Source organism: Pteropus alecto, unplaced genomic scaffold (genome assembly GCF_000325575.1).
Source record: "Pteropus alecto unplaced genomic scaffold, ASM32557v1 scaffold38, whole genome shotgun sequence".
NCBI classification, from domain to species: Eukaryota; Metazoa; Chordata; class Mammalia; order Chiroptera; family Pteropodidae; genus Pteropus; species Pteropus alecto.
In genome coordinates, this window is record NW_006442512.1 from 6,541,440 (window position 1) to 6,553,405 (window position 11,966).

Genomic DNA, 11,966 nt, shown 5'->3' on the forward strand with positions numbered 1-11,966 from the left:
ATATATTTTCCCATTCGGATGGTTGTCTCTTTACCTTGTTGATGATTTCTTTTGCTGAGTAGAAGCTTTTTAGTTTGATGTAGTCCCATTCATTTATTTTAGCATTTACTTCCTTTGCTTTTGAGGTCAAATTCATAAAATCCTCTTTAAATCCAAGGTCCTTGAGTTTAGTTCTTATGTTTTCTTCTATGTATTTTATTGTTTCAGGTCTTATATTCAGGTCTTTAATCCATTTTGAGTTAATTTTGGTGTGTGGTGATAGACAACAGTCTAGTTTCATTCTTTTGCAGGTGGCTTTCCAGTTTTTCCAGAACCATTTGTTGAAGAGGGAAATAGGAAGATTATCCTGCATTATCTGAGTAGGTCCAAAATAATTATATGAGCCCTTAAAAGCAGAGAGCAGAGGAGAAGAGGAGGTCAGGGAGATTTCATATGTGAGAAAGACTTGACATATCACTGCTGGTTGGAAGATAAAGGGCCATATGAAAAGCATGAGGGAACTGAATTCTGCCAACATCCTGAATGTGCTTGAGAGTGTTGTTTCCCAGAGCATCCAGTATGGAATGCAGCCCTGCCGACACCTCGATTTTGGTCTTGTGAGATTCTAAGCAGAGTCCGATTGAATTGTTCTGTGCTCAGAGTTATGAGCCACAGAAACTATGAGGTAATAAATGGATATTCGTTTAACTGCCTACTCTGAGATCATTTGTATGGCAGCAGTAGAAAACTAATACACAAAGTAATCTAGAATATCTAGCATCTAGGGGAGAACATGAAATCATCAAGCATTAATGGAGTGAATCTGAGATACAGATCCAAAGAAGATATGAGAACAATCATGATTGGCTTTTGCATTGACTAAAGTTATCAGAATTATTAAGGAAGGCAGGGTCCTGAGAGACAAAAGATGCTCTCACAATAGAGAAGGAGGGCCTTGGAGTCACATTAAAATAGAATATTTAAAGAGATAAGAGGTTCTCCAAGCTGGCAAAATGGGACTTACAGGTCATAAGCTACGCAAACACACGCACGCGTGCGCACGCACACACAAAAGTATACATGTATTGAGAGACAATTCTCTGTGGGTGCCTTGTATTTCTGCACTCTTGCAAGCAAAAGCACTGACAGCTTTTCATGCAGACAGTCTTTTCAAGGTTTTCAAGGTTGTTTGTATAGTGAATAGCCTTGAAAGATGGAGATAGTGATGTCTTCCTCTGGAGCAGGAGCAGGGTTATTTACTGTCCAGTATAATAAAGACAGTATTACCCTCTGGGGCAAAGGCAGGGCAGATTTGCTTCCTGGCTTTTATAGAAGATTGTGTTTTCTTTAGCTTAGTGTTCCTTGGCTGTGATGAAATCCACCGTGTGCATAGCATCCACCTGAGATGCTCGACATTACCCTTATGGTACTTGGGAGGCAAGGGGAACCAATGTAAATGTAAAGCTCATGCTTGCTGTGCTGTAAGCAATAATGTCTTTTGTTTCTGACCTAGGAGTCTCTTGTCTGTTGTCAGTTTCCATGAAGCTGTGGCAGGCTAATTTGTTAGCTTGCACAAGTGGGTTCCAAATTTCAAATGTTTTTAATCTGTCAACAATTAAGTAAATTGAAGATTTGCCTGTTATGGAGTAGTCTGAAGTTTCTTATTACTACGAATTTAGCAGGTTTTTGGCTATAGTACTCTCTTCTTAAGCCATGCAATTTATACTGGATCTCGCGCTATCAAAATATTACATTCAGAAAAAAGTCCAGAAGTTTTACTAAAATAAACAGTGAACTTAACTTTTTTTTATCATTTATTTTATTACCATGGTTAACACTGCTATGTAACATCTTTCCCAAATGTTATTTTTTATCATATGGAATGTTTTATTTTCTTGGCTCCTTTCCATTGAATGTCTTTTAAAACATTTTTATTTTATATTAGTTCCAAATATACAGTACAGTGGTTAGACATTTATAGTTTATAAAGTGATCTGCCCAATTACTCTAGCACCCATTTTGCTCTACATATAGCCATGACAATACTATTGACTATATTCCCTATGCTGTACTCTACGTCCCTGTGACTATTTTGTAACCACTAATTTGTACTTCTTCATTCCTTCACCTTCTTCACCCAGCCACCCAACACCCTTCCCTTCTGTCAATCACCAGATCATCTGTATCTGTGAATCTATTTTTGTTTAGTTTATTCCTTTCGTTCCTTAGATTCTGTATATAAGTAAAATCATGTGGTATTTATCCCTCTCTGTCTGACTTATTTCACTCAGCACAGAGGGTATTATGTTGAGTGAGTGTCTTTAAAAAAAAAACTCTGCTTCATTTAAATAATAATGGTAGTAATGATGATGAACTAGGTTCTTGATTAAAAGTTTTTCTTAAATGATATATTCTAAATTTGGGGACTTGAAATGAGCCTTTGGTAAACATCATAAGATGTAATTATTACTCTCAGCAATTTTGGGGAAGATTTAATTTTGTAGGAGGTCTCAGTATTATAGTACCTCACCAGAAAACATTACCAAAATTTAGCAGATATTTATTGTTCTTTCTAAGGAGATTGGGAAATTCTGTGAACATTAACAGCCCTGTTTTTATCTTTTATATCTGTCAAGGAGGAATATAAGTATGTGAGTGTAATCTGAACAACACCTTATGAGTTTCATTGGCCAAAAATGTGTTAATGGAGGCCTGGGAAATTTCAGATATTCAAAGTATAGCTTGTTTGGAATCAGATATCACTTGATATTCTTCTACGTCATCTTTTTCTTAATGATGTTTATTGAATATTTATTGTGTCTATCAGGGCAGAAAAAATATTTGCATGTAGAACTGTTTCAATTTTATAAAAAGATTATATGTGTATTTTTTTAAAACCACCACTATTGCTCCATCTGCTTTTTTATAGGTTTTCGCCAAGTGGAGGAACATGAAAAATAGTCTAGGCCCGATGTTACCATTAAAAAAAGTTTTGTGTTGGTTTATAGAGGAAAAGCAATAACAAGTTATTGTAAATAAAACATTGTTCATGTTTACTAAGTGGAAGATGATTGCCTTCCAAACCTGGTTGAAGTTATTATGGGTAGGGGGTAATTAGGGAATGATAGAGGAAAATAATTCCATTTTAAAAAGAGCTATCATTATATAGGCTAGGCTGACTGGATTAATTAGTTTTTTTTTATTTAAAATATTTACAGTTAAAAAAAATTAATTCTTTTACCAAACAGTTTCTTGAGCCCTTTCTATATACAAAGCACTTTTAGCTAGGCAAAGCGGTTATTTTCTCTTAGAAATATAGCAAATGTTGCTAAGCCCTCTCTTTGTTCAACAAATAAAAAAAATCCAAGCTTTCTTTGCTGTAGTGGCACAGATTTGTTTTCAGCATTTTGAAATCAACCCTTGAATAAGACAATTTTTTCCAACAGATCACTGTCAAAATGCAGTTTGTTTGGGATATTATATAATATCTTTCTCAAGAACTATTTATCCGCTACTTCCTGATTAGTAAAGGTCAATTTAGGAGATTAGTAAAAGGTCACCACAATGATCAGAAAGGGGAACAAAACATCTCTAAGAAAGGTAATTCTTGTTTCGATATTAATGTTAGAACTATTAACTTTATCTTCAATGTTCTCTCTCCCCATTTGGTTCTCATTGGGTTAGTAAAGTGTTATGATTTGAGACAAACATTTTTTCAGCTGGTAATGAGACACTACTTTAATATTATGAATTCTGCCTTCTCTTTTTCTTTGTTGTGATGTTTATGCTTTATTTTTTCCAAACTGTTTCCCAAAATTGGAAATATAAATTCAACATACATTACTGAAATGTAGCAGTGCTATTGCTGCTAGTTTGATATCCACTAGAATCTGACAAGGAAGTTTTTATTCTGTGAATTATGAAGATTATTTAATATTCATAGAAATAATAACTTTTATGAATAGTGTAAGTGAGCCTCATACAATCTGAGGCATGAGATTTTTGTGCCTTTGTTGGTCTCTGGTGTCTCTTACTGCCCAACTTGATAAAAGCCAGTGTGTTTTATCTATATTGTTATTTTCACACATAATATAACTGTAAATATCAGTAAAAGCTTTTTTTTCTCTTACGGGGAGAACGTTCTCTTTTTATGCTGGCTTGTGGAAAGATAGTAGAGTAAAAGTCCAAAGCACTTCTGTTTTTAATAATGGAATGAGATGAGAGTTGATAATGTGAATATTTCCCCCTTTAAGAGAAAGTAATAGTTCCTTTTGATGAGTTGCCCCATGAATAGTTTTTCATACTACCCCCCAATCTCTACCCTTCAGAATATCTTCTGTATTTTCTCAGTTTGAGGGGACTATCTTTAATAGTTTCTTTGATTAAAGTGGGAAATATTCTGAGCAGCCTTTAAAATACTGTGAAGATTCTCCACTCAGCATGTGTTTCTTTTTCCTGCAATCCAAAACTTTACTATACTAAACAGTACAGTCAACTCAAGATACAGGTCTGCTGAACTTCCTGTATTTTGTCTAGTTGAGCCTACACTGAAGTACCCCTTCTCTTTTTGTTTACTCTTATCTGCTTCTGAAGGAGCTCTTTATTGGCTCTTACCCTTTCACGCTTGTGTGTTTTGATTTTATGACCACTATGCAAACTCTATGGGAGTAAGAACCTTGTTTTATAAGTCCTCTGTAACTCTTTGATGCTGCAAACAGAATAGATACTCAAGAAATTTTTATGTGTGGGGAGTGATATCCCCCAAACCAGCCAATCCTATATCCCTGTGTGAGCAGAGGTATTAAGTTCCTTACATCACTGACTTCTGTCTTAGCTCAGCTGCTATATCCAAAACACTATAGACTGACAACAAAAATACCATAGACTGAGTGGCTTATAAACAACCAAAATTTATTTCTCACAGTTCTAGAGGCTGGAAAGTCTAAGATGAAGGTGCCAGCAGATTTGATGTCTGGTGATAGCCAGCTTCCCGGTTCACAGATTCATCTTTTTGCTGTGTCTTCATGTGGTGGAAGGGATGAAAGAGCTCTCTAGTGTCTCTTTTAAAAGGGCACTAATCCCATCATGAGGGCTGCACCCTCATGACCAAATCACTTCCCAAGGACCTCGTCTTCATATACCATCACACTGGAGATTAGGTTTCAACACATGAATCTTAGGGAGACACAAACATTCTATCTTCCCTTTCTGGGATGATACAGTGCCTATTTGCAGAAGGAGCTTTAAATAAATTAATAGAATAAATAAATATGATAATGAATGGGGGTGTGATCAGTCTTTTTTTTGTTTGTTTACAGAATTAGGTGGTTGTCTTAGAGAAACCATAGAAATAGAAGCTCTGATTGAGAATCTTGCCTTACTAGTGCCATACCTGAAGCCTAATCATGATTTGTCTTTTTAGATTTGATAGTTTGACCGTTTTGTGTGAAAACAAACCTTTGTAAGTGTTGTTGGTGAAAGTGACTAGGAATAAAAACTAAATGAATGAACTGCAAGCTGCTGACTCAGCAGCAGTTTCAGTTAAAGACAATGCTGCTTTGATAGATTGTAGGTGAGAACAGTTCTCTTTAAAATATGGAATCAAGGAGGGCTTTTTCTTAAGCTTTCATATTGTGTTCTCTGCCAGTTGCCCACTGGAGCACATTCTGTAAGGTTGTCCTGCTATCAAAATCTGTCAATATTGGAGGCTTTTTTGACTCCAAAAGTGGGTTGGTGAGTGCAGTGTGAGTGGTATACCCTTATAGTATTGTTCTTAGGGGAAAGTGACATGTACAATTTTCTCAATATTTATTTGTGCGATATTTTGGTTGTCATCTTGTCACCACTGACTTCGGTAGGGATGGGATTTTCTAGTAAACTTTGGTGTGTTTTGCTTGTGAAAAATACATTTAAGGGAATATAGCTGAGGTCCTGAGGCCAGAGATCAAGGCACAGGAACTCTGGATTTGACTTGGCCTAGCAGAGCTTTGTTATGAGTGGTGTTAGCAGGACTTGAATTAGGTGGAAACAAATTGGTATTTTTCTTTTGTGGAGGAAAGCAGCTGGGAATGCTCAGATGCTTTCATGGCTTGAAAAAGAATCCAATGCCCTAAAAAATTCCCAAGAGCTAGTAGCTATTTAATCTATTGTTAAAATGATGCTGAGAAATTTTGGAGGGAAAAAAGGGAATTACATAAACATAATATCTTAAAATAAAATGAAGTCCCTAACCTCGTGAAAGGATACATTTTTCCTTTCTGCATCTGTATATTAATCTTTTAATGAATTAATATCTGTATATTAATCTTTTGCTTTTTTTTCCTCACTTGAAGGAAAAAAAAATCTTTCTTTTCAAGGATAGTTCCTCCATTTTTGTCAATGATCTCATTTATTTGGACTACTTTCAGGCTAGTAAAATAAATTTCTCTCCCCTTTTTTAATTTATGTATTTAATCCCTTTTCCAGTGGCTCTTTTGCCATTTATCTCCAGTAAAGATTTTCTCAACCTCCTAGAATCCCCTTCTTTTAACCTTGCTTTCATTTTGGTCTTACTGTCTATTTTTATTCTTACCATTAATTGTATTCAATTTGCCTTTTTGAGTTAGGCACTGTTTAGACACTAGACATGCAGAGATGAATTGACAGAGAGTATCTGTTTTCAAGTAGCCGATTGTCTAGTGGAAGGTGCAGACAAAGCAGCCAGTGAAGTAGATTGTAATAAACACAAAGCTGTATTAGGTATAGGAAGGGCACAGAGCATGGGGACATGTGACTCCATCTCAACAACCAAGAAAGTTTCTCAAAGCGGTTGCTGCTTTAGTGGACTCATGAAGGATGGAAAGGGAAGGTAGAATGACTTACATGGGCAGAGGCATAGAAACATGAAAAAATGCATATTTGTTTTGGCTGAAAAGTAGGAACCTTGGAAGGAATGGTGTTTCCGTTACCAAGATAGAAAATATGGAAGAGGGTACCACAGATTTTGAGTGACAAAATATTTGCTTTAGTTTTGATTGAGTTGAATTTGAGTGGAGAGGTGTGGTACCAGTGATAGATAGGGCCCAGTTTGTGAATGACAATGTATGCTATACAGTGGAGTATTAGTTTCCTATTGCTTTTATTTTTTTATTTTTAAAATTTTTTAATTTTTAAAAAAATTTTAGGTGAGGCTACACTTGGTTGACCTCACAGATTGCAAGGACTTCATTAGCTTACAATCCCTTATTTTTATTTTTTTATTTTTTACACCTACAGCACCTGGTGTTCTTAGGTGGTTTCCCATCCAAGTACTAATCAGGCCTGACTCTGCTTAGCTTCTGAGATCAGACAGGATCGGGCTTGTTCAGGGTAGCATGGCCAGCGACTCCTATTGCTTTTATAACAAATCACCACAGACTTAGTGGCTTAAAACAACACAGATTTATTATCCTACAGTTCTGGAGGTCACATGTCCAAAATAGGTTTTATGGGCATTAAGGTGTTGGCAGAACTATGTTCCTTCTGGAGGCTCTAGGGGAAAATCCATCTCTTGCCGTTTTCAACTTTTTTGCCTTGTGGCTGTATCATTAGTTCTGGGGATTAGGACATGGACGTCTTTGGAAGACTATTATTTTGCTTATCACACAGGTGTTTGAATTCAACTTGAAAGCAAGGAGAAGCTATTGACACATAGCCAAAAATATGGTGATGCTTTAGAGATTTACACTTTAGAAAGATCATTTTATTGGAAATGTATGTATTTGAGGCAGAGTGGAAAATTAGAAGGATACTGCATTTGTCCAAGAAAGAACTACGGGATCCTGAAACATGGTAGTGTCAATGTGGTTAGAAGGGGAGAGTGGAGACTTAGATAGAAAATGGATTTGGGGACTGATTGAGGTGTTTAGGATGAGTAATCCCAGATGACTATTAAGCTTCAGATTTAGTGAGTGTAGGTAATGACCATTCCATTAGCCAAGATAGGCAATAAGAAAGGAGGTGCCAGAAGATTTAGGGTGAGAAAAGATTTGACTTCAGTTTTGATTGTGTTGAGTTTGAGTTGAGAGGCATGGTACCCAGTTGAAGAATATCTGGAACCCAGGAGAAGGGACTGTATTTGGAATCATCAGACAATTGCATGGAAGAGACAGCCTAATGGTAATCATTAAAATGAGATTTGAATAATTTCAAAGTTTATATTGATAACGGGACTTACAGAGCTCTTAATATAATTTTACAAGCACTACTGGACATAAACCCAGTATGTGCTGTATTTTGTTCAAATTCATGATAAATAAGAGTGGGGATTCCTTGAGGATAAGGAATCTTTGCATCTCCTATTGATTGAATGAAGCTTATCTATCTTTGCATCTCCTATTGATTGAATGAAACTTATCTACACTCAAGCATAAATCTAGTTTGGAGTTAAATTATACTATTTTGTATTAAAATATATATCTTGAATCATGAAAATCATTTGCCTTTAGTTTGTCAACACGATTACTAATATAGCTTACACGGGGAAATATTTGGTGTTTCTTTTTGTTTGAGAATTGACTTTTAAAGTCACAATAATTATCTGTGCTACAATTAGGTTAATACATAGACACTTCCAGAGAAGTATTTGAAATCTGTGAACTGCAGATGCTGAACACTTAAAGAAAAATTTTCTTTCTTTACCTTAAATTAATGGTTCTTATAAAGTTTTATGCACATTCCACATAACTTTATGATATTGTTAGCTTAGGAAGTTATGAGAGACATTCTGGAACTTCCCCAAGGGTTACTAATTCTCTTTCCTGAATTTATTTTCTCTGTCTTTTTTTTTTTTTTTTTTTTTTTACTTTAGAGCTTCAGGTTCATCTTTGGCCTTGCTTTTCTTCCTTTTATTTAATTGGTATTAGGATTTGTCATTTTCTACCTCTTATTTCTCCTGAAATGACTTTTTCTTATGTCTCCCCATGTCCAGCTTATCTCCAATTCTAGTTTATTTTGAACATTGTCACTAAGAAAGCTTTCTGACACACAACCAGTCATGTCCTGTATAAACCCTTCAGTAGCTCTCCATTGTCTGTAAAACAAACTTCTGACATCCAAGGCCCAGTCTGCCTTTCTCCAGTCACTTCCCACTCTGTGCTTTGTAATTTTTCTCCTACTTTTCTGATTGGGAAGGTCTTTTTTCCTCTACCTTCCTGGTTTCCACATTGGCTTAGTGAACACTGATTTATTTCCAAATCTCCAGCTCAAAGGGTATCTCCTTTGTGTGCCTTTTACTCTCATCTACTGCTACTCCAAGTGTTCTTACCATACTAATTCTCTCTAATTTAATTCTTTAGGTATTCATATTCACACTCCTCTCTCTTCCTCACTGTTCTTGCTTTTATATCCTGAGCTCATAATTGGTACTTAACAATTGAGTAGGTTGAGTGATTTAGTGGAAAATCTAGTTATAGTCTAGTTTCAGCCTCTTCCCTGATTGACTACAGGTCTCAGGGCCTCTTTTATTTGCCCATACAAAGTGGGGAGATTCAAGTACAGGTCTATATCAGATCAGTTCATAATATCCTGAGATCTCTGTTACACATATTCTTAATTTACATCTTGAGGTTTTAAGATGAAGAATGTAAATGTTACTTGAGTTTCAGAAGGTGACATTATTATTATTATTTTCTATGCATGCTTAGTAAAACAATTCCAGAGGAATTTTTGTTTTAACTGTATCCAGTTGTCCAGGTTTCCTAGGAGGCTTGCTCATGTCTTTCAGGTATTACCTACGCTGTTAACCAGGGTGAAAGAGCAGGTGAGGCTGCCAGTAAACCTTGTTAGTAAAACCTGGCTTCAGTTTAGGGACAGGAAAATCTATTCTAATGCATCCTAGGCTTTGAAAAGCCATGGTTAGTCTGCTTTTTTTTTTTTTCCCCTTAACTTTTGATTCTCAAATCCTCCCTAGTTCCTAAAGGCTTTGGACTCCTGGTTGGGTTATGAGAATGTACTCAGGGGACTTATGAACAATCTTGCTTTTATCTTCCCAAGATCTGAGGGAACAGTGCTTATATTTTATGAATAGGCCAGTGGGGAGATACCAGCTCATGTTAAGGTTTGGTCAGAAGTGGTGCTTTAGTTTGCTAGGGCTGTTGTAATGAAATACCACAAACTGGTGGCTTAAAGAACACAAAAATATAATCTCACAGTTAAGGGGTTAGAAGTCTGAGGTCAAGGTGTCAGTATTGCTCCTTCTGAGGGTTATGAGGGGGACTCTGGTTTATGACTCTCTCCTAGCAGCTGGTGGTTTACTGGCAATCTTTGGAGTTCCTTTGACTTGCAAATGCATCATCCTGATCTCTGCTTTCATCTTCACATGCTTTTTCCTAGTGAGTGTATCTATCTCTGTGTCCAAATTTCTCCTTTTATAAGGACACCAGTCAGTTTGGATTAGAGCCTGCCATAATTTCCTTCTAACATGATTACCTCTATAAAGACCCTATTTCCAAATAAGGTCATATTATGAGGCATGAAGGGTGAGGACTTCAAGATATTGTTTGGGGACCCAATTCAATCCATAATCAGTGGTAATGTGCTGGTATGCGTGCTGGTATGCATGCTGGGTGCAGCCCTGGAATAAAATCATGAAGGCCCCTGGGAGCTTGTATCAGGATTTAGCCCTTTGGTACTGGATTATGAGGATGTCTGGGAGTCTTTAGTGAAGATGCTGGAGTGGGGTTGGGGACATGTGTGAGGCAGAGGTTATTACCAATTTGTAGGGAGATATTTTAATAACTTTTCCAGCTAGTTATCATCCCTGAGTAGACAGACTGACTTACTCTATAGTGTTTTTTAGGAGTGCTGGGAGGGCTATTGCCTCTTAAAATCTCCATTTATTAGTTGATATCTGAATTTATACTTTGAACAACTCATTATACTAACTTAAAATGTTTGCGCACTTCTAAAATGTGAATTCCTCTGTTGTTTTAATTTGAGGCCTCAACTATCAAGTCTCTGCTCATCTGTTTGAAAGTCTAGTGCCTGTTTTTATTCCTAGGTTTGTGATTATGTTGTAAAAATCCAAATGGCCATTGCCTTGCCTACTCACTGTCCAGTTTTCTTGAGTTTAAATTAGAAGTTGTTCTTTATTGAGTGTTCATTTTGTAATAGGCACTATTCTTTCTCATGACAACTCTGTGAGGAAAGTATTGTATAATCTTTTAAAAAATGAGAAAATGGAGTTTCAGAGTGGTTAAATAACTTGCCTAAGGCCATGACTAGTGAGACTTCCAGAGTCTATGCTGTTAACCAGTGTAATATTGTGCCCCTCTGTAAATAACATGTTAATAATTAACAAAAGAGACTATTTTCATTGTTCTTGAGTTGGCCTTGTGATATATTTTAAAATGATTTTGGCATAATCTATTTCAGATCAATTTGGTAGTAATGCAGAGCATAACATAAACTATACAAAAGCAAAGAAAATATATAGAAATAAAGGACGAACTCCCCCTCTTCTCTTTTTCCAGCAAAGGACCAAGTATGGCCACTCTGATTAGGGGCAAATGTGTGATCTGAGGGATCTCGTTGACCTCAGCTTTCAATAATGTCTGAAAATTTAACCCTGGAGATTCACTATTTACAGAAACTTTCAGGTAAAAAATTGTTCATTGATTTATCTGTCCTGGAATATTCAAATTTGAGTGCCTACTCCTCGAATGTGAGAATTTTACTGAATCTGAGATGACTTTCTCAGGATGACCAGCTGTGATAAGATGCTCAGGGATTGGGGCCATGTTTTACTGGTGGTACAGAACTTGGCTGATGATGGCCAAGGAATTCAGGAACACAGTCAACCAATTAATTAATCAATTCATAGTTGATAGTATATGAATATTTATTGAGCATCTTTTCTGGACCAGACATTGTGCTATGTGCTTTCATAGAGTTAGCCACTACTACGGATAAAGAGATGCTGAAAGAAGTGTGTGAAGCTCTAAAAATAAATCTATGACCTTGGGAATTTT

At 36.2% G+C, this 11,966-nt stretch overlaps 1 pseudogene; it reads right to left on the reverse strand.

Annotated features, from left to right (window-relative positions):
- Positions 1–7,224: 7,224 nt before the first annotated feature.
- On the reverse strand, positions 7,225–7,343 carry LOC112471709 (annotated as a pseudogene).
- Between the last annotated feature and the right edge of the window lie 4,623 nt (positions 7,344–11,966).